The following is a 21,078-nucleotide window of genomic DNA, read 5'->3' as shown; positions in this document are numbered from 1 at the left end:
AAGTAGCCCTCCGAGCTCATGGGATAATGCAAGATATTTTTGAGTAGAGAAAATACCACAAGACAAAGCCAGTTAAACCAGGCAGTAAGTACTAAGATATAAAAAGTGAGCTGGGCACCGGTGGCTTATGCCTAGCTACTCATGAGGTAGAGATCAGGAGGATCGCAGTTTGAAGCCAGCCCAGGCAAACAGTTCTCAAGACCGTACCTTGAAAAAAACCCAATACAATCAGGGCTGGCATAGTGGCTCAAGTGGTAGAACACCTGTTTAATAAACATGAGTCTCTGAGTTCAAACCCTAGTCCCACCAAAAATAACCAAAAATCATACTGCAAAAGGCACATCAGAAATTCATTGGGGAGAAGCCTACAAGAATAATCTAAAAGAAGAAATGTCCCGTCCTGCAGGACACATCAGCGTGGGTAGCGAACCTAGAAGGGGAAGAATGAAGGGACAAGAGACACGAAGGAGACAGCAAGACAGGAGTTCTGATCAAGCTGCAAAATTTTATTGTTCATACAGGGGTATTTATGTGCTGAGGGAGTGAGGGGTATGAGGAGGTGCAGGCTGGTTGGCTGGTTCTGCTATAGGGTGCCCGTTCGTGCCGGCGGCAAGGTAAACTCCCGGAAGAGAAGCAGGGACGGCGCCATCTTGTGCTGGAGATGGAGAAGTTGGGACAAACAACCGCAAAATGTTCCAGGGCAAGGTCAAGACAGAATGGCTCACAAAGGGAGCCTTGTCTCCGACATTTCCCCCTTATTCTTATACAAACATGACCAGAATATGTCGGCTTATTGAGAGGGGATGACAGAGGCCCAGTTCCTCAGGGTGGAGATCATTTTTGCTTTGTAAGCAAGCGTCCTTGCTAAGTTCTCAAGAGAATCTCCTCGGCATGTTTTTTGAGGAGGCGGATTTTTTAGGAGCATGCCAACCGCCATGCACCAGGGCATGTCATACAGAGGTCTTGGGTCTGGGGATCCTAGGATCCACCCTCCTGCAGTCTTACCTGCACCCTCATTTAGAAAAGCCTTTATGATCACTCTCCCTGGGTGCTGCCTCCCCCAAGCAGAGGGGCCCAGTGGAGGAGGGCCCAATGGGCGATGAGTGGTCAAGAATGTTATATAAGAAGAGGGGGTGGCAGAGAGAAAATTTGGAAACCCAGATGGAGCATTTAGCGAGTTTCTATTGAAAGGAAGGTCTCAGGAGCACGGTCTTCCATATCCAGGCGATGATAATGGACCTGTATAGGCTTAGAGGCTAAAGTGTTAATTTGTTCTTTAATGAATTGTATCAGCCTGTTTATAATGCAGGGCCCTATGATCACAATTAAAAGTAGACCTAGCAAGGGGCCTAATAGTGGAAGAAGGTAGGGTAGAATTCCATTAAGCCCAGTCCAGAGGGGGTTTTCAAATAGCTCCCTTCGTCTCTTTTCTAAATCTTCTTGAAGCTGTTTAATTTTGGTGCGTACTATGCCTGATTTATTGGCATAAAAGCAGCATCTTTCCCCTAAGGCCAAGCAGATACCTCCCTGGTTGGCTGTTAGCAGATCTAAGCCTCGCCTGTTCTGAAGGACCACTTCTGCCAGGGAGTCTATTTGGTCCTGTAAATCCTTAATGGTTCCAGATAGAGTTTGTACATCATTTATAAGTTGTTGAGATAGGCGACGGTAAGAGTGTATAGCCATGCCTAAGCCAGCTGTACCTGTGCCTATAGCTGCTGTTATTCCAAGGCTGGCAAGGAGCGGTAAGGCTTGTATTGCCCGTTTATGTCTTTTAATTAAGGTGTCTAAGCTAGGAATGGGCAGAGGTTCATCTCCTGAGACAACAGTAATATCTGGGAGTAATAAGGCAACAACACAGCCACCAGTCCAATTTGCTGGAAGCCTGGGGAAGGCTGAGTTTCCTCCACACAAAAAAACTGTACCGTTGGGGGGACAAAGAGCTGGGGTGGGTGAGGAATAATTTAGAACTGATGAGCAATTTCTAAAAGAACTAACCCCAACGTCAATATCATAAGAATTATTTTGCATCCTGCCTTGAAGGCATACTGTAGGTGCATCCATAGGCTGTACTTTAAAGGGAAGTCCAGATTGGCAGGTATCCTGATTATTTACGGTGGAGTTAACAGGTATTGCCATGGGCATTATTGCTCCTGTGGTCATGCAAAGCCAGCAATCCTTAGCAAGGGTGGGGTTGGAAGTGTTAAGCAAGGAGAAGGTACTTCCCAAAATATCTAATGTATTGGGATCTAAATCTGGAATCTGAGATTTAGGCAACATTAAGGGGTGATATGTGAGTTCAGGGATTTGGGGTTTTAAAAGCTCGATTATTTGAAGATGTTTGACAGCATCCGTGGGTCCTCCACCGTCAGAGACCCCTGTAGGAGGGCGGGAAGCCGTCTGCATAGCATTTTGCCCAATTTTAACAAGTTTTAAAGTACCATTATCAAAGGGTGCACTTTTGAGAATGTCATTAATCAAGTTCCAATAAGAAAAGGCAGTCACAGGGACCTTTTCGGGGCCAAGAGATTCATAATAGTCTTTTAAACAGTCTCCGACCCGGAGCCATCTTTTACCATCAATGGTTCCTTCGAGAGGAAACCAAGGACATAAATCTCCTATGTAACAAAATAATGACCTCAAGTCTTTTTTCTTAACACGCGCCCCTCGTGTCTTGAGGGCCTCCTTGAGGCCTGAAAGAAACAAATCATGTGACGACACTGCTTGTCCCAGGGTGGGTCACTCACCGTTCGCCGTCCTCACTCTCCTCCTGGATCTGTCTCTCGGTTGCGTTTGCCGAGGCGATCGCGAACTCTGCTTGGGCCCAAGCCTTCCCAGAGGACGGTGTTCTCCCCGCAATCAAAGGAATAGCTACAGCCACATTGGGCGCCAGATGTCCCGTCCTGCAGGACACATCAGCGTGGGTAGCGAACCTAGAAGGGGAAGAATGAAGGGACAAGAGACACAAAGGAGACAGCAAGACAGGAGTTCTGATCAAGCTGCAAAATTTTATTGTTCATACAGGGGTATTTATGTGCTGAGGGAGTGAGGGGTATGAGGAGGTGCAGGCTGGTTGGCTGGTTCTGCTATAGGGTGCCCGTTCGCGCCGGCGGCAAGGTAAACTCCCGGAAGAGAAGCAGGGACGGCGCCATCTTGTGCTGGAGATGGAGAAGTTGGGACAAACAACCGCAAAATGTTCCAGGGCAAGGTCAAGACAGAATGGCTCACAAAGGGAGCCTTGTCTCCGACAAAGAAATACTACAGGTAGTCAATGAGAATTTTATAGAGATGATACTGGATATGGTCAACCAAAATGTACAGGAGACACTCAAGAAATTCCAAGACAACAAAAATAGAGAATTTGAAAAAGCACAAGAAGAAATAAAAGAAACCATAAAAGCACTGTATAAACACCAAAGTGAAACAAAGAACACGATTAATAAAGAGATAAACGAACTCAGGACAAAAATAGAGAACATTAAAGAGGAAACGACCCAGGATATGGAAAACCTCAGAAAAAAGAATGAAACAGAACTGCAAAACAAAATGGAAGGCCAATCGAGCAGAATACAACAAACAGAAGACAGAATGTCAGAACTCGAGATGAAATGGTAATTAAAGGAAAAAAACCGAAGAACTATTAATTAAACAACCCAAGACCTGTGAAAAGAAAATGCAAGAACTCACTGACTCCATCAAAAGACCAAACTTGAGAATCATGGGCATCGAAAAAGGAGAAGAGGTGCACGCAAAGGGAATGCGCAATATATTCAACAAAATAGTAACAGAAAACTTCCCAAATCTAGAGAAATCTATTCCCATGCAGATGCAAGAGGCCACCAGAACACCAAACAGACCAGACCAAAATAGATCTACCCCACGGCATATTATCATTAAAACAACAGATACAAAGAACCGAGAAAGAATACCATGCAAAGGTAAACCCATCAAAATCACAGCACACTTCTCAACAGAAACATTAAAAGCAAGAAGAGCTTGGGGTGAGATATTCCGGGCACTGAATGAAAATAACTGCAACCTCAGGATACTCTACCCAGCAAAACTATCATTCAAAATAGATGGAGCTATAAAAGTCTTCCATGATAAGCAGAAACTAAAACAATATGTGACCACAAAGCCACCACTACAAAAGATTCTTCAAGGGCTTCTGCACACAGAAGGTGAAACCCAACATAACCATGAAAAGACAGGCAGCACCAAACTACAGGAAAAGAAAAAGCAAGAAAGTAGAGAGTAACCTCAACTTAGGTACACACAATCAAACCTTCAAATAACTAAATGACAGGAATCACCACATACCTATCAGTACTAACACTTAATGTTAACAGACTTAATTCACCCATCAAAAGGCACCATTTGAAGAACTGGATTAAAAAGGAAGGAAGATCCAACAATTTGCTGCTTACAGGAGACCCATCTCACCGACAGAAATAAGCATAGCCTCAGGATGAAAGGCTGGCCCCCCAAAACAGGCAGGAGTGGCAATACTTATCTCTGACAAAGTAGCCTTCAAACCTACATTGATCAAACGAGAAAAAGAAGGACATTCCATACTAATAAAAGGGGAAATAGACCAAAACGAAATAACAATTATCAACCTATATGCACCCACTGTCAATGCACCCAATGTCATCAAACATACCCTGAAGGACCTAAAAGCATACGTTAACTCCAACACAGTGGTTGTGGGAGACTTTAACACCACATTATCATCAACAGATAGGTCATCCAAACAAAAAAATCAATAAAGAAATCCTAGATGTAAAATATACCATAGATCACATGGACCTAGTTGATGTCTACAGAACATTTCATCCAACCTCTACACAACATAGATTCTTCTCAGCAGCCCAAAGAACCTTCTCCAAAATAGATCATATCCTAGGGCACAAAGCAGCCTCAGCAAATATAAGAAAATAGAAATTATACCATGCATTCTATCTCATCACAATGCAATAAAACTAGAACTCAACAACAAAAGTAAAGACAAAAAACATGCAAACAGCTGGAAACAGAATAACTCCCTGCTTAATGAACAATGGGTCATTGAGGAAATAAAGAGAGGAAATTTAAAAGTTCCTGGAAGTCAACGAAAATGAAAACACAACCTACTGGAACCTATGGGACACAGAAAAGGCAGTCCTGAGAGGAAAGTTTATAGCCCAAATCAAAGACCTAATGATACATCTCAAACTCCTAGAAAAACAAGAACAAGCAAATCCCAAAACAAATAGAAGGAGAGAAATAATAAAAATAAGAGCTGAAATCAATGAAATAGAAACCAAAAAAACCATGCAAAGAATTAATGAAACAAAAAGTTGGTTCTTTGAAAAATAAACAACATCGACAGACCCCTGGCAAACCTGACTAAAATGAGGAGAAAAAACCCAAATTAGTAGAATCAGGAATGCAAAAGGGGAGATGACAACAAACACCATCAAAGTCCAGGAAATCATCAGAGACTACTTCGAGAACCTATATTCAAGTAAATTCGAAAATCTTAAAGAAATGGACAGATTTCTAGATACTTACGATCATCCAAAACTGAACCAAGAGGATATTAATCACCTGAATAGATATATAACACAAAATGAAATTGAAGCAGCAATGAAGCGTCTCCCCAGAAAGAAAAGTCCAGGACCTGATGGATTCTCTGCTGAATTCTATCAGACCTTTAAAGAAGAACTGACACCAACCCTCCTTAAACTGTTCAACGAAATAGAAAGGGAAGGAAAACCGTCAAACACATTTTATGAAGCCAGTATTACACTTATCCCAAAACCAGGCAAAGACCTCCAAAAAGGAGAACTACAGGCCAATCTCCTTAATGAACATGATGCAAAAATCCTCAACAAAATAATGGCAAACCGAATTCAACAACACATCAAAAAGATCATTCACCAGGACCAAGTAGGTGTCATCCCAGGAATGCAAGGGTAGTTCAACATACGAAAATCAATAAATGTAATACAGCACATCAACAGAAGCAAAGACAAAAACCACTTGATCATCTCAATAGATGCAGAAAAAGCCTTTGATAAGATCCAACACCATTTCATGATAAAAGCTCTAAGAAAACTAGGACTAGTAGGAAAGTACTTCAACATTATAAAAGCTATATATGACAAATCTACAGCCAGCATTACTTAACGGAGAACAACTGAAACCATTCCCTCTAAAATCAGGAACCAGACAAGGATGCCCACTATCTCCACTCCTATTCAACATAGTACTGGAATTCCTAGCCAGAGCAATTAGGCAAGAAGAAGGAATAAAAGGAATACAAATAGGTAAAGAAACTGTCAAAATATCCCTATTTGCAGATGACATGATCCTATACCTTAAAGACCCAAAAAACTCTACTCAGAAGCTTCAAGACACCATCAATACATAGAGCAAGGTAGCAGGATATAAAATCAACATAGAAAAATCATTAGCATTTCTATACACTAATAATGAAAAAACTGAGCAAGAATATATGAAAACAATTCCATTTACAATAGCCTCAAAAAATCAAATAGCTAGGTGTAAACCTAACAAAACATGTGAACAACCTCTACAAGGAAAACTATAAACTTCTGAAGAAAGAGATTGAAGAAAAATACAGAAAGTGGAGAGATCTCCCATGCTCATGGATTGGTAGAATCAACATAGTAAAAATGTCTATACTCCCCAAAGTAATCTACACGTTTAATGCAATTCCCATCAAAACTCCAATGACATTCATAAAAGAGATTGAAAAAATCTACCATTAAATCTATATGGAAACACAAGAGGCCACGAATAGCCAAGGCAATACTCAGTCAAAAGAACAATGCTGGAGGTATCACAATACCTGACTTCAAACTATATTACAAAGCAATAACAATAAAAACTGCATGGTGTTGGCACAAAAACAGACATGAAGACCAGTGGAACAGAATAGAGGACCCAGATATGAAGCCACACAACTATAACCAACTTATCTTTGACAAAGGCGCTAAAAATATACGATGGAGAAAAGACAGCCTCTTCAACAAAAACTGCTGGGAAACTGGTTAGCAGTCTGCAAAAAACTGAAACTAGATCCATGTATATCACCCTATACCAATATTAATTCAAAATGGATCAAGGATCTTAATATCAGACCACAAACTCTAAAGCTGATACAGGAAAGAGTAGGAAATACTCTGAAATTAGTAGGTATAGGTGAGAACTTTCTCAATGGAACCCCAGCAGCACAGCAATTAAGAGACAGCAAAGATAAATGCGACTTCATAAAAAAAAAAAAAACAAAAAAAAAAAGCTTCTGCTCAACAAAAGAAATGGTCTCTAAACTGAAAAGAACACCCACAGAGTGGGAGAAAATATTTGCCAGCTACACATCAGACAAAGGACTGATAACCAGAATATATAGAGAACTTAAAAAACTAAATTCTCCCAAAATTAATGAACCAATAAAGAAATGGGCAAGTGAACTAAACAGAACTTTCTCAAAAGAAGAAATTCAAATGGCCGAAAACACATGAAAAAATGCTCACCGTCTCTAGCAATAAAGGAAATGCAAATTAAAACCACACTAAGATTTCACACCTCACCCCTGTTAGAATAGCCATCATCAGCAACACCACCAACAACAGGTGTTGGCGAGGATGCGGGGAAAAAGGAACCCTCTTACACCGTTGGTGGGGATGTAGACTAGTACAACCACTCTGGAAAAAAATTTGGAGGCTACTTAAAAAGCTAGACATCGATCTACCATTTGATCCAGCAATACCACTCTTAGGGATATACCCAAAAGACTGTGACGCAGGTGACTCCAGAGGCACCTGCACACCCATGTTTACTGCGGCACTATTCACAATAGCCAAGTTATGGAAACAGCCAAGATGCCCCACCACTGACCAATGGATTAAGAAAATGTGGTATCTATACACAATGGAATTTTATGCAGCCATGAAGAAGAACGAAATGTTATCATTCGCTGGTAAATGGATGGAACTGGAGAACATCATTCTGAGTGAGGTTACCCTGGCCCAAAAGACCAAAAATCGTATGTTCTCCCTCATATGTGGACATTAGACCAAGGGCAAACACAACAATGGGATTACACTATGAGCACATGATAAAAGCGAGAGCACACAAGGGAGGGGTGAGGATAGGTAAGACACCTAAAAAAATTAGCTAACATTTGCTGCCCTTAACGCAGAGAAACTAAAGCAGATACCTTAAAGCAACTGAGGCCAATAGGAAAAGGGGAACAGGTACTAGAGAAAAGGGTAGATCAAAAAAGAATTAACCTAGAAGGTAACACCCACGCACAGGAAATCAATGTGAGTCAATGCCCTGTATAGCTATCCTTATCTCAACCAGCAAAAACCCTTGTTCCTTCCTATTATTGCTTATACTCTCTCTACAACAAAATTAGCAATAAGGGCAAAATAGTTTCTGCTGAGTATTGTGGGGGTGGGGGGAGAGGGAGGGGGTAGAGTGAGTGGTAAGGGAGGGGGTGGGGGCAGGGGGGAGAAATGACCCAAGCCTTGTATGCACATATGAATAATAAAAAAAAAAAGACTGGCTTTTATCCTCTTAATAACATTACCACCATTACTACTCAGCCTACAAACATCTAAGTCTACAAAATTGTCCATATCTCTTCATGGTATCGAGAAAGTGGTAAAAGCCAATAAAGAACAAGGCTACAAAGAAAAACACAGCTTGGTGGATGACAGTTTCCTCAGGAATAATGTGAACATCAGCACAGAGGAGGAAATGGGGGGACTGAACTTCAGGGTGCTGAATGTTATATTTCCATCTGGGTATTTACACTCGATATACTAACTTCTCAATAAATTCCACTGTAAAATTTCAGAGATGATGCTCATCCTAAAAAAACTTGGCCACGGAACAAAACAGATTTCTGTATGTCTTTTTGTCACACAACTCCTGAGGAAAGAGACAGCTTTACGCATTCATAAAACTCAAAATGTGATAAGAGAGCAATTTCTGACACTAACTGTACAGGACAGCCAAGCGATGGACACCACAAATATGAAGGCATGGCACACACAAGTATATCCACAAACTTGAAGCTCCAGCTACAAAAGTCTCATCTCCTCTCTCCTCCAGCAGGAAGGGCAGCTGTGAGTGAAGGTACTGGCAAGAAGAAGTCGGCCCTGTTCCTCCAAGATCCTGATGAAATTTTTGTCAGCGTCCTGTTAAAAAAATGAAAAATTTAGTCATTAAAACATCCTGCGATACTTAGTAACAATGTAATTTCATTATTAAAATCTGACATTTTGTTTCGGATAGAAGACACAAATAACACATGTCATTTAAAAGTAATGTGTTGAGGCTGCTAGGGCCGTGACCCAGGGGGAGAGGACTGCCCAGCACGCCCAAGGCCCAGGGATCGATCCCCAGCTGCAGGTAAAAATATTGCTGCCCAAGGAAACCCAGAGTAAAAGCACAAAGATCCGTATTATAAAATGGTCACAGCAACTTTATCATAAAAAAACGGACAACTCTATAACGTGTAGCAAAAGATCTGCCTTGTAATCCTAGCTACTCAGGAAGCAGAGATAGGGAGGATTAGTTCAGTTAGCATGACCCTATCTCAAAAACACCCAACACAAAACAGACCTGTCTGAGTGCCTCAAGTGTTAGACTGCCTGCTTGCAAGGGTGAGGCCCTGAGTTCAAACCCCAGAACCACCAAAACATAAAAATAACATTAAGAAAGAATGCAGAAATTGTAGACCATTTGCTGTTTTATAAAAACACTGTATGGAAGGTGGTAAACAAACTCAAGGTTACCCACATCACATGGAGAATCTTTAAGACATGTTCAACACACAAGGTAAGGTACAGAGGAGCAGTGATTTTAAAAACATGCAGAATGTAAATTCTGAGATACTTATGTAGATAATGACAGTATACAAGTAGATGTGGGAATGAACACCAAATTCAACATGGGGATAACTTTCAGGATGTGACACAGGCCACAAATAAGCACATGAACATAGGTAAAACACAGAGGGCAGAGACCACAAGTGATACGGCTCAAGGGCTAACTCTACCAAACTCTGAGCATGGCTCTTCCTTCTACACAACTACTTCTGCTCACCATCCCTAAAGGATCCCAGCTGTCCCCCTCAACAGAGACTCCTGACCTAGGCCTATGCCACATACCAGCATGAAATAGCCAAAGATTCCCCATTTCAAAAAGATTTCAGGGCCTCTAGTCCTTTAAGGGACGTTAGCAGCAGATAACGTGCAGTTAAGTGCTAGTGGTGGGCATATGCACAGAGAACCTAAAATGCATGATTCTTCAGAGTCACCTAGAGAAAAACACTTAAAAGGCCTCTGTTACGATCAAAGTAGCCCTCCGAGCTCATGGGATAATGCAAGATATTTTTGAGTAGAGAAAATACCACAAGACAAAGCCAGTTAAACCAGGCAGTAAGTACTAAGATATAAAAAGTGAGCTGGGCACCGGTGGCTTATGCCTAGCTACTCATGAGGTAGAGATCAGGAGGATCGCAGTTTGAAGCCAGCCCAGGCAAACAGTTCTCAAGACCGTACCTTGAAAAAAACCCAATACAATCAGGGCTGGCATAGTGGCTCAAGTGGTAGAACACCTGTTTAATAAACATGAGTCTCTGAGTTCAAACCCTAGTCCCACCAAAAATAACCAAAAATCATACTGCAAAAGGCACATCAGAAATTCATTGGGGAGAAGCCTACAAGAATAATCTAAAAGAAGAAATGTCCCGTCCTGCAGGACACATCAGCGTGGGTAGCGAACCTAGAAGGGGAAGAATGAAGGGACAAGAGACACGAAGGAGACAGCAAGACAGGAGTTCTGATCAAGCTGCAAAATTTTATTGTTCATACAGGGGTATTTATGTGCTGAGGGAGTGAGGGGTATGAGGAGGTGCAGGCTGGTTGGCTGGTTCTGCTATAGGGTGCCCGTTCGTGCCGGCGGCAAGGTAAACTCCCGGAAGAGAAGCAGGGACGGCGCCATCTTGTGCTGGAGATGGAGAAGTTGGGACAAACAACCGCAAAATGTTCCAGGGCAAGGTCAAGACAGAATGGCTCACAAAGGGAGCCTTGTCTCCGACATTTCCCCCTTATTCTTATACAAACATGACCAGAATATGTCGGCTTATTGAGAGGGGATGACAGAGGCCCAGTTCCTCAGGGTGGAGATCATTTTTGCTTTGTAAGCAAGCGTCCTTGCTAAGTTCTCAAGAGAATCTCCTCGGCATGTTTTTTGAGGAGGCGGATTTTTTAGGAGCATGCCAACCGCCATGCACCAGGGCATGTCATACAGAGGTCTTGGGTCTGGGGATCCTAGGATCCACCCTCCTGCAGTCTTACCTGCACCCTCATTTAGAAAAGCCTTTATGATCACTCTCCCTGGGTGCTGCCTCCCCCAAGCAGAGGGGCCCAGTGGAGGAGGGCCCAATGGGCGATGAGTGGTCAAGAATGTTATATAAGAAGAGGGGGTGGCAGAGAGAAAATTTGGAAACCCAGATGGAGCATTTAGCGAGTTTCTATTGAAAGGAAGGTCTCAGGAGCACGGTCTTCCATATCCAGGCGATGATAATGGACCTGTATAGGCTTAGAGGCTAAAGTGTTAATTTGTTCTTTAATGAATTGTATCAGCCTGTTTATAATGCAGGGCCCTATGATCACAATTAAAAGTAGACCTAGCAAGGGGCCTAATAGTGGAAGAAGGTAGGGTAGAATTCCATTAAGCCCAGTCCAGAGGGGGTTTTCAAATAGCTCCCTTCGTCTCTTTTCTAAATCTTCTTGAAGCTGTTTAATTTTGGTGCGTACTATGCCTGATTTATTGGCATAAAAGCAGCATCTTTCCCCTAAGGCCAAGCAGATACCTCCCTGGTTGGCTGTTAGCAGATCTAAGCCTCGCCTGTTCTGAAGGACCACTTCTGCCAGGGAGTCTATTTGGTCCTGTAAATCCTTAATGGTTCCAGATAGAGTTTGTACATCATTTATAAGTTGTTGAGATAGGCGACGGTAAGAGTGTATAGCCATGCCTAAGCCAGCTGTACCTGTGCCTATAGCTGCTGTTATTCCAAGGCTGGCAAGGAGCGGTAAGGCTTGTATTGCCCGTTTATGTCTTTTAATTAAGGTGTCTAAGCTAGGAATGGGCAGAGGTTCATCTCCTGAGACAACAGTAATATCTGGGAGTAATAAGGCAACAACACAGCCACCAGTCCAATTTGCTGGAAGCCTGGGGAAGGCTGAGTTTCCTCCACACAAAAAAACTGTACCGTTGGGGGGACAAAGAGCTGGGGTGGGTGAGGAATAATTTAGAACTGATGAGCAATTTCTAAAAGAACTAACCCCAACGTCAATATCATAAGAATTATTTTGCATCCTGCCTTGAAGGCATACTGTAGGTGCATCCATAGGCTGTACTTTAAAGGGAAGTCCAGATTGGCAGGTATCCTGATTATTTACGGTGGAGTTAACAGGTATTGCCATGGGCATTATTGCTCCTGTGGTCATGCAAAGCCAGCAATCCTTAGCAAGGGTGGGGTTGGAAGTGTTAAGCAAGGAGAAGGTACTTCCCAAAATATCTAATGTATTGGGATCTAAATCTGGAATCTGAGATTTAGGCAACATTAAGGGGTGATATGTGAGTTCAGGGATTTGGGGTTTTAAAAGCTCGATTATTTGAAGATGTTTGACAGCATCCGTGGGTCCTCCACCGTCAGAGACCCCTGTAGGAGGGCGGGAAGCCGTCTGCATAGCATTTTGCCCAATTTTAACAAGTTTTAAAGTACCATTATCAAAGGGTGCACTTTTGAGAATGTCATTAATCAAGTTCCAATAAGAAAAGGCAGTCACAGGGACCTTTTCGGGGCCAAGAGATTCATAATAGTCTTTTAAACAGTCTCCGACCCGGAGCCATCTTTTACCATCAATGGTTCCTTCGAGAGGAAACCAAGGACATAAATCTCCTATGTAACAAAATAATGACCTCAAGTCTTTTTTCTTAACACGCGCCCCTCGTGTCTTGAGGGCCTCCTTGAGGCCTGAAAGAAACAAATCATGTGACGACACTGCTTGTCCCAGGGTGGGTCACTCACCGTTCGCCGTCCTCACTCTCCTCCTGGATCTGTCTCTCGGTTGCGTTTGCCGAGGCGATCGCGAACTCTGCTTGGGCCCAAGCCTTCCCAGAGGACGGTGTTCTCCCCGCAATCAAAGGAATAGCTACAGCCACATTGGGCGCCAGATGTCCCGTCCTGCAGGACACATCAGCGTGGGTAGCGAACCTAGAAGGGGAAGAATGAAGGGACAAGAGACACAAAGGAGACAGCAAGACAGGAGTTCTGATCAAGCTGCAAAATTTTATTGTTCATACAGGGGTATTTATGTGCTGAGGGAGTGAGGGGTATGAGGAGGTGCAGGCTGGTTGGCTGGTTCTGCTATAGGGTGCCCGTTCGCGCCGGCAGCAAGGTAAACTCCCGGAAGAGAAGCAGGGACGGCGCCATCTTGTGCTGGAGATGGAGAAGTTGGGACAAACAACCGCAAAATGTTCCAGGGCAAGGTCAAGACAGAATGGCTCACAAAGGGAGCCTTGTCTCCGACAAAGAAATACTACAGGTAGTCAATGAGAATTTTATAGAGATGATACTGGATATGGTCAACCAAAATGTACAGGAGACACTCAAGAAATTCCAAGACAACAAAAATAGAGAATTTGAAAAAGCACAAGAAGAAATAAAAGAAACCATAAAAGCACTGTATAAACACCAAAGTGAAACAAAGAACACGATTAATAAAGAGATAAACGAACTCAGGACAAAAATAGAGAACATTAAAGAGGAAACGACCCAGGATATGGAAAACCTCAGAAAAAAGAATGAAACAGAACTGCAAAACAAAATGGAAGGCCAATCGAGCAGAATACAACAAACAGAAGACAGAATGTCAGAACTCGAGATGAAATGGTAATTAAAGGAAAAAAACCGAAGAACTATTAATTAAACAACCCAAGACCTGTGAAAAGAAAATGCAAGAACTCACTGACTCCATCAAAAGACCAAACTTGAGAATCATGGGCATCGAAAAAGGAGAAGAGGTGCACGCAAAGGGAATGCGCAATATATTCAACAAAATAGTAACAGAAAACTTCCCAAATCTAGAGAAATCTATTCCCATGCAGATGCAAGAGGCCACCAGAACACCAAACAGACCAGACCAAAATAGATCTACCCCACGGCATATTATCATTAAAACAACAGATACAAAGAACCGAGAAAGAATACCATGCAAAGGTAAACCCATCAAAATCACAGCACACTTCTCAACAGAAACATTAAAAGCAAGAAGAGCTTGGGGTGAGATATTCCGGGCACTGAATGAAAATAACTGCAACCTCAGGATACTCTACCCAGCAAAACTATCATTCAAAATAGATGGAGCTATAAAAGTCTTCCATGATAAGCAGAAACTAAAACAATATGTGACCACAAAGCCACCACTACAAAAGATTCTTCAAGGGCTTCTGCACACAGAAGGTGAAACCCAACATAACCATGAAAAGACAGGCAGCACCAAACTACAGGAAAAGAAAAAGCAAGAAAGTAGAGAGTAACCTCAACTTAGGTACACACAATCAAACCTTCAAATAACTAAATGACAGGAATCACCACATACCTATCAGTACTAACACTTAATGTTAACAGACTTAATTCACCCATCAAAAGGCACCATTTGAAGAACTGGATTAAAAAGGAAGGAAGATCCAACAATTTGCTGCTTACAGGAGACCCATCTCACCGACAGAAATAAGCATAGCCTCAGGATGAAAGGCTGGCCCCCCAAAACAGGCAGGAGTGGCAATACTTATCTCTGACAAAGTAGCCTTCAAACCTACATTGATCAAACGAGAAAAAGAAGGACATTCCATACTAATAAAAGGGGAAATAGACCAAAACGAAATAACAATTATCAACCTATATGCACCCACTGTCAATGCACCCAATGTCATCAAACATACCCTGAAGGACCTAAAAGCATACGTTAACTCCAACACAGTGGTTGTGGGAGACTTTAACACCACATTATCATCAACAGATAGGTCATCCAAACAAAAAAATCAATAAAGAAATCCTAGATGTAAAATATACCATAGATCACATGGACCTAGTTGATGTCTACAGAACATTTCATCCAACCTCTACACAACATAGATTCTTCTCAGCAGCCCAAAGAACCTTCTCCAAAATAGATCATATCCTAGGGCACAAAGCAGCCTCAGCAAATATAAGAAAATAGAAATTATACCATGCATTCTATCTCATCACAATGCAATAAAACTAGAACTCAACAACAAAAGTAAAGACAAAAAACATGCAAACAGCTGGAAACAGAATAACTCCCTGCTTAATGAACAATGGGTCATTGAGGAAATAAAGAGAGGAAATTTAAAAGTTCCTGGAAGTCAACGAAAATGAAAACACAACCTACTGGAACCTATGGGACACAGAAAAGGCAGTCCTGAGAGGAAAGTTTATAGCCCAAATCAAAGACCTAATGATACATCTCAAACTCCTAGAAAAACAAGAACAAGCAAATCCCAAAACAAATAGAAGGAGAGAAATAATAAAAATAAGAGCTGAAATCAATGAAATAGAAACCAAAAAAACCATGCAAAGAATTAATGAAACAAAAAGTTGGTTCTTTGAAAAATAAACAACATCGACAGACCCCTGGCAAACCTGACTAAAATGAGGAGAAAAAACCCAAATTAGTAGAATCAGGAATGCAAAAGGGGAGATGACAACAAACACCATCAAAGTCCAGGAAATCATCAGAGACTACTTCGAGAACCTATATTCAAGTAAATTCGAAAATCTTAAAGAAATGGACAGATTTCTAGATACTTACGATCATCCAAAACTGAACCAAGAGGATATTAATCACCTGAATAGATATATAACACAAAATGAAATTGAAGCAGCAATGAAGCGTCTCCCCAGAAAGAAAAGTCCAGGACCTGATGGATTCTCTGCTGAATTCTATCAGACCTTTAAAGAAGAACTGACACCAACCCTCCTTAAACTGTTCAACGAAATAGAAAGGGAAGGAAAACCGTCAAACACATTTTATGAAGCCAGTATTACACTTATCCCAAAACCAGGCAAAGACCTCCAAAAAGGAGAACTACAGGCCAATCTCCTTAATGAACATGATGCAAAAATCCTCAACAAAATAATGGCAAACCGAATTCAACAACACATCAAAAAGATCATTCACCAGGACCAAGTAGGTGTCATCCCAGGAATGCAAGGGTAGTTCAACATACGAAAATCAATAAATGTAATACAGCACATCAACAGAAGCAAAGACAAAAACCACTTGATCATCTCAATAGATGCAGAAAAAGCCTTTGATAAGATCCAACACCATTTCATGATAAAAGCTCTAAGAAAACTAGGACTAGTAGGAAAGTACTTCAACATTATAAAAGCTATATATGACAAATCTACAGCCAGCATTACTTAACGGAGAACAACTGAAACCATTCCCTCTAAAATCAGGAACCAGACAAGGATGCCCACTATCTCCACTCCTATTCAACATAGTACTGGAATTCCTAGCCAGAGCAATTAGGCAAGAAGAAGGAATAAAAGGAATACAAATAGGTAAAGAAACTGTCAAAATATCCCTATTTGCAGATGACATGATCCTATACCTTAAAGACCCAAAAAACTCTACTCAGAAGCTTCAAGACACCATCAATACATAGAGCAAGGTAGCAGGATATAAAATCAACATAGAAAAATCATTAGCATTTCTATACACTAATAATGAAAAAACTGAGCAAGAATATATGAAAACAATTCCATTTACAATAGCCTCAAAAAATCAAATAGCTAGGTGTAAACCTAACAAAACATGTGAACAACCTCTACAAGGAAAACTATAAACTTCTGAAGAAAGAGATTGAAGAAAAATACAGAAAGTGGAGAGATCTCCCATGCTCATGGATTGGTAGAATCAACATAGTAAAAATGTCTATACTCCCCAAAGTAATCTACACGTTTAATGCAATTCCCATCAAAACTCCAATGACATTCATAAAAGAGATTGAAAAAATCTACCATTAAATCTATATGGAAACACAAGAGGCCACGAATAGCCAAGGCAATACTCAGTCAAAAGAACAATGCTGGAGGTATCACAATACCTGACTTCAAACTATATTACAAAGCAATAACAATAAAAACTGCATGGTGTTGGCACAAAAACAGACATGAAGACCAGTGGAACAGAATAGAGGACCCAGATATGAAGCCACACAACTATAACCAACTTATCTTTGACAAAGGCGCTAAAAATATACGATGGAGAAAAGACAGCCTCTTCAACAAAAACTGCTGGGAAACTGGTTAGCAGTCTGCAAAAAACTGAAACTAGATCCATGTATATCACCCTATACCAATATTAATTCAAAATGGATCAAGGATCTTAATATCAGACCACAAACTCTAAAGCTGATACAGGAAAGAGTAGGAAATACTCTGAAATTAGTAGGTATAGGTGAGAACTTTCTCAATGGAACCCCAGCAGCACAGCAATTAAGAGACAGCAAAGATAAATGCGACTTCATAAAAAAAAAAAAAACAAAAAAAAAAAGCTTCTGCTCAACAAAAGAAATGGTCTCTAAACTGAAAAGAACACCCACAGAGTGGGAGAAAATATTTGCCAGCTACACATCAGACAAAGGACTGATAACCAGAATATATAGAGAACTTAAAAAACTAAATTCTCCCAAAATTAATGAACCAATAAAGAAATGGGCAAGTGAACTAAACAGAACTTTCTCAAAAGAAGAAATTCAAATGGCCGAAAACACATGAAAAAATGCTCACCGTCTCTAGCAATAAAGGAAATGCAAATTAAAACCACACTAAGATTTCACACCTCACCCCTGTTAGAATAGCCATCATCAGCAACACCACCAACAACAGGTGTTGGCGAGGATGCGGGGAAAAAGGAAAGCTCTTACACCGTTGGTGGGGATGTAGACTAGTACAACCACTCTGGAAAAAAATTTGGAGGCTACTTAAAAAGCTAGACATCGATCTACCATTTGATCCAGCAATACCACTCTTAGGGATATACCCAAAAGACTGTGACGCAGGTGACTCCAGAGGCACCTGCACACCCATGTTTACTGCGGCACTATTCACAATAGCCAAGTTATGGAAACAGCCAAGATGCCCCACCACTGACCAATGGATTAAGAAAATGTGGTATCTATACACAATGGAATTTTATGCAGCCATGAAGAAGAACGAAATGTTATCATTCGCTGGTAAATGGATGGAACTGGAGAACATCATTCTGAGTGAGGTTACCCTGGCCCAAAAGACCAAAAATCGTATGTTCTCCCTCATATGTGGACATTAGACCAAGGGCAAACACAACAATGGGATTACACTATGAGCACATGATAAAAGCGAGAGCACACAAGGGAGGGGTGAGGATAGGTAAGACACCTAAAAAAATTAGCTAACATTTGCTGCCCTTAACGCAGAGAAACTAAAGCAGATACCTTAAAGCAACTGAGGCCAATAGGAAAAGGGGAACAGGTACTAGAGAAAAGGGTAGATCAAAAAAGAATTAACCTAGAAGGTAACACCCACGCACAGGAAATCAATGTGAGTCAATGCCCTGTATAGCTATCCTTATCTCAACCAGCAAAAACCCTTGTTCCTTCCTATTATTGCTTATACTCTCTCTACAACAAAATTAGCAATAAGGGCAAAATAGTTTCTGCTGAGTATTGTGGGGGTGGGGGGAGAGGGAGGGGGTAGAGTGAGTGGTAAGGGAGGGGGTGGGGGCAGGGGGGAGAAATGACCCAAGCCTTGTATGCACATATGAATAATAAAAAAAAAAAGACTGGCTTTTATCCTCTTAATAACATTACCACCATTACTACTCAGCCTACAAACATCTAAGTCTACAAAATTGTCCATATCTCTTCATGGTATCGAGAAAGTGGTAAAAGCCAATAAAGAACAAGGCTACAAAGAAAAACACAGCTTGGTGGATGACAGTTTCCTCAGGAATAATGTGAACATCAGCACAGAGGAGGAAATGGGGGGACTGAACTTCAGGGTGCTGAATGTTATATTTCCATCTGGGTATTTACACTCGATATACTAACTTCTCAATAAATTCCACTGTAAAATTTCAGAGATGATGCTCATCCTAAAAAAACTTGGCCACGGAACAAAACAGATTTCTGTATGTCTTTTTGTCACACAACTCCTGAGGAAAGAGACAGCTTTACGCATTCATAAAACTCAAAATGTGATAAGAGAGCAATTTCTGACACTAACTGTACAGGACAGCCAAGCGATGGACACCACAAATATGAAGGCATGGCACACACAAGTATATCCACAAACTTGAAGCTCCAGCTACAAAAGTCTCATCTCCTCTCTCCTCCAGCAGGAAGGGCAGCTGTGAGTGAAGGTACTGGCAAGAAGAAGTCGGCCCTGTTCCTCCAAGATCCTGATGAAATTTTTGTCAGCGTCCTGTTAAAAAAATGAAAAATTTAGTCATTAAAACATCCTGCGATACTTAGTAACAATGTAATTTCATTATTAAAATCTGACATTTTGTTTCGGATAGAAGACACAAATAACACATGTCATTTAAAAGTAATGTGTTGAGGCTGCTAGGGCCGTGACCCAGGGGGAGAGGACTGCCCAGCACGCCCAAGGCCCAGGGATCGATCCCCAGCTGCAGGTAAAAATATTGCTGCCCAAGGAAACCCAGAGTAAAAGCACAAAGATCCGTATTATAAAATGGTCACAGCAACTTTATCATAAAAAAACGGACAACTCTATAACGTGTAGCAAAAGATCTGCCTTGTAATCCTAGCTACTCAGGAAGCAGAGATAGGGAGGATTAGTTCAGTTAGCATGACCCTATCTCAAAAACACCCAACACAAAACAGACCTGTCTGAGTGCCTCAAGTGTTAGACTGCCTGCTTGCAAGGGTGAGGCCCTGAGTTCAAACCCCAGAACCACCAAAACATAAAAATAACATTAAGAAAGAATGCAGAAATTGTAGACCATTTGCTGTTTTATAAAAACACTGTATGGAAGGTGGTAAACAAACTCAAGGTTACCCACATCACATGGAGAATCTTTAAGACATGTTCAACACACAAGGTAAGGTACAGAGGAGCAGTGATTTTAAAAACATGCAGAATGTAAATTCTGAGATACTTATGTAGATAATGACAGTATACAAGTAGATGTGGGAATGAACACCAAATTCAACATGGGGATAACTTTCAGGATGTGACACAGGCCACAAATAAGCACATGAACATAGGTAAAACACAGAGGGCAGAGACCACAAGTGATACGGCTCAAGGGCTAACTCTACCAAACTCTGAGCATGGCTCTTCCTTCTACACAACTACTTCTGCTCACCATCCCTAAAGGATCCCAGCTGTCCCCCTCAACAGAGACTCCTGACCTAGGCCTATGCCACATACCAGCATGAAATAGCCAAAGATTCCCCATTTCAAAAAGATTTCAGGGCCTCTAGTCCTTTAAGGGACGTTAGCAGCAGATAACGTGCAGTTAAGTGCTAGTGGTGGGCATATGCACAGAGAACCTAAAATGCATGATTCTTCAGAGTCACCTAGAGAAAAACACTTAAAAGGCCTCTGTTACGATCAAAGTAGCCCTCCGAGCTCATGGGATAATGCAAGATATTTTTGAGTAGAGAAAATACCACAAGACAAAGCCAGTTAAACCAGGCAGTAAGTACTAAGATATAAAAAGTGAGCTGGGCACCGGTGGCTTATGCCTAGCTACTCATGAGGTAGAGATCAGGAGGATCGCAGTTTGAAGCCAGCCCAGGCAAACAGTTCTCAAGACCGTACCTTGAAAAAAACCCAATACAATCAGGGCTGGCATAGTGGCTCAAGTGGTAGAACACCTGTTTAATAAACATGAGTCTCTGAGTTCAAACCCTAGTCCCACCAAAAATAACCAAAAATCATACTGC

At 41.4% G+C, this 21,078-nt stretch overlaps 1 long non-coding RNA gene across 7 annotated transcripts in view; it reads right to left on the bottom strand.

Moving 5' to 3' along the window:
• Positions 1–21,078, bottom strand: part of LOC141415574 (uncharacterized) — a 45,425-nt gene that overhangs the window by 9,885 nt on the left and 14,462 nt on the right. For 3 of the 7 annotated variants that reach the window (XR_012440551.1, XR_012440554.1, XR_012440557.1), the window contains 2 exons: positions 13,118–19,585; positions 486–9,212 (listed from right to left, as the gene is read on the bottom strand). This is a non-coding gene — a long non-coding RNA (uncharacterized lncRNA). Of the gene's footprint in view, positions 1–485; positions 9,213–13,117; positions 19,586–21,078 lie in introns of those variants that run through there. The other 4 variants (XR_012440552.1, XR_012440553.1, XR_012440556.1 and 1 more) reach the window with 3 other exon arrangements.

The sequence above is a fragment of the Castor canadensis genome, chromosome 13 (assembly GCF_047511655.1).
Source record: "Castor canadensis chromosome 13, mCasCan1.hap1v2, whole genome shotgun sequence".
Taxonomy (NCBI): domain Eukaryota; kingdom Metazoa; phylum Chordata; class Mammalia; order Rodentia; family Castoridae; genus Castor; species Castor canadensis.
The sequence above is the reverse complement of the archived record's forward strand: the minus strand, read 5'-3'. Positions and strand labels throughout refer to the sequence as shown.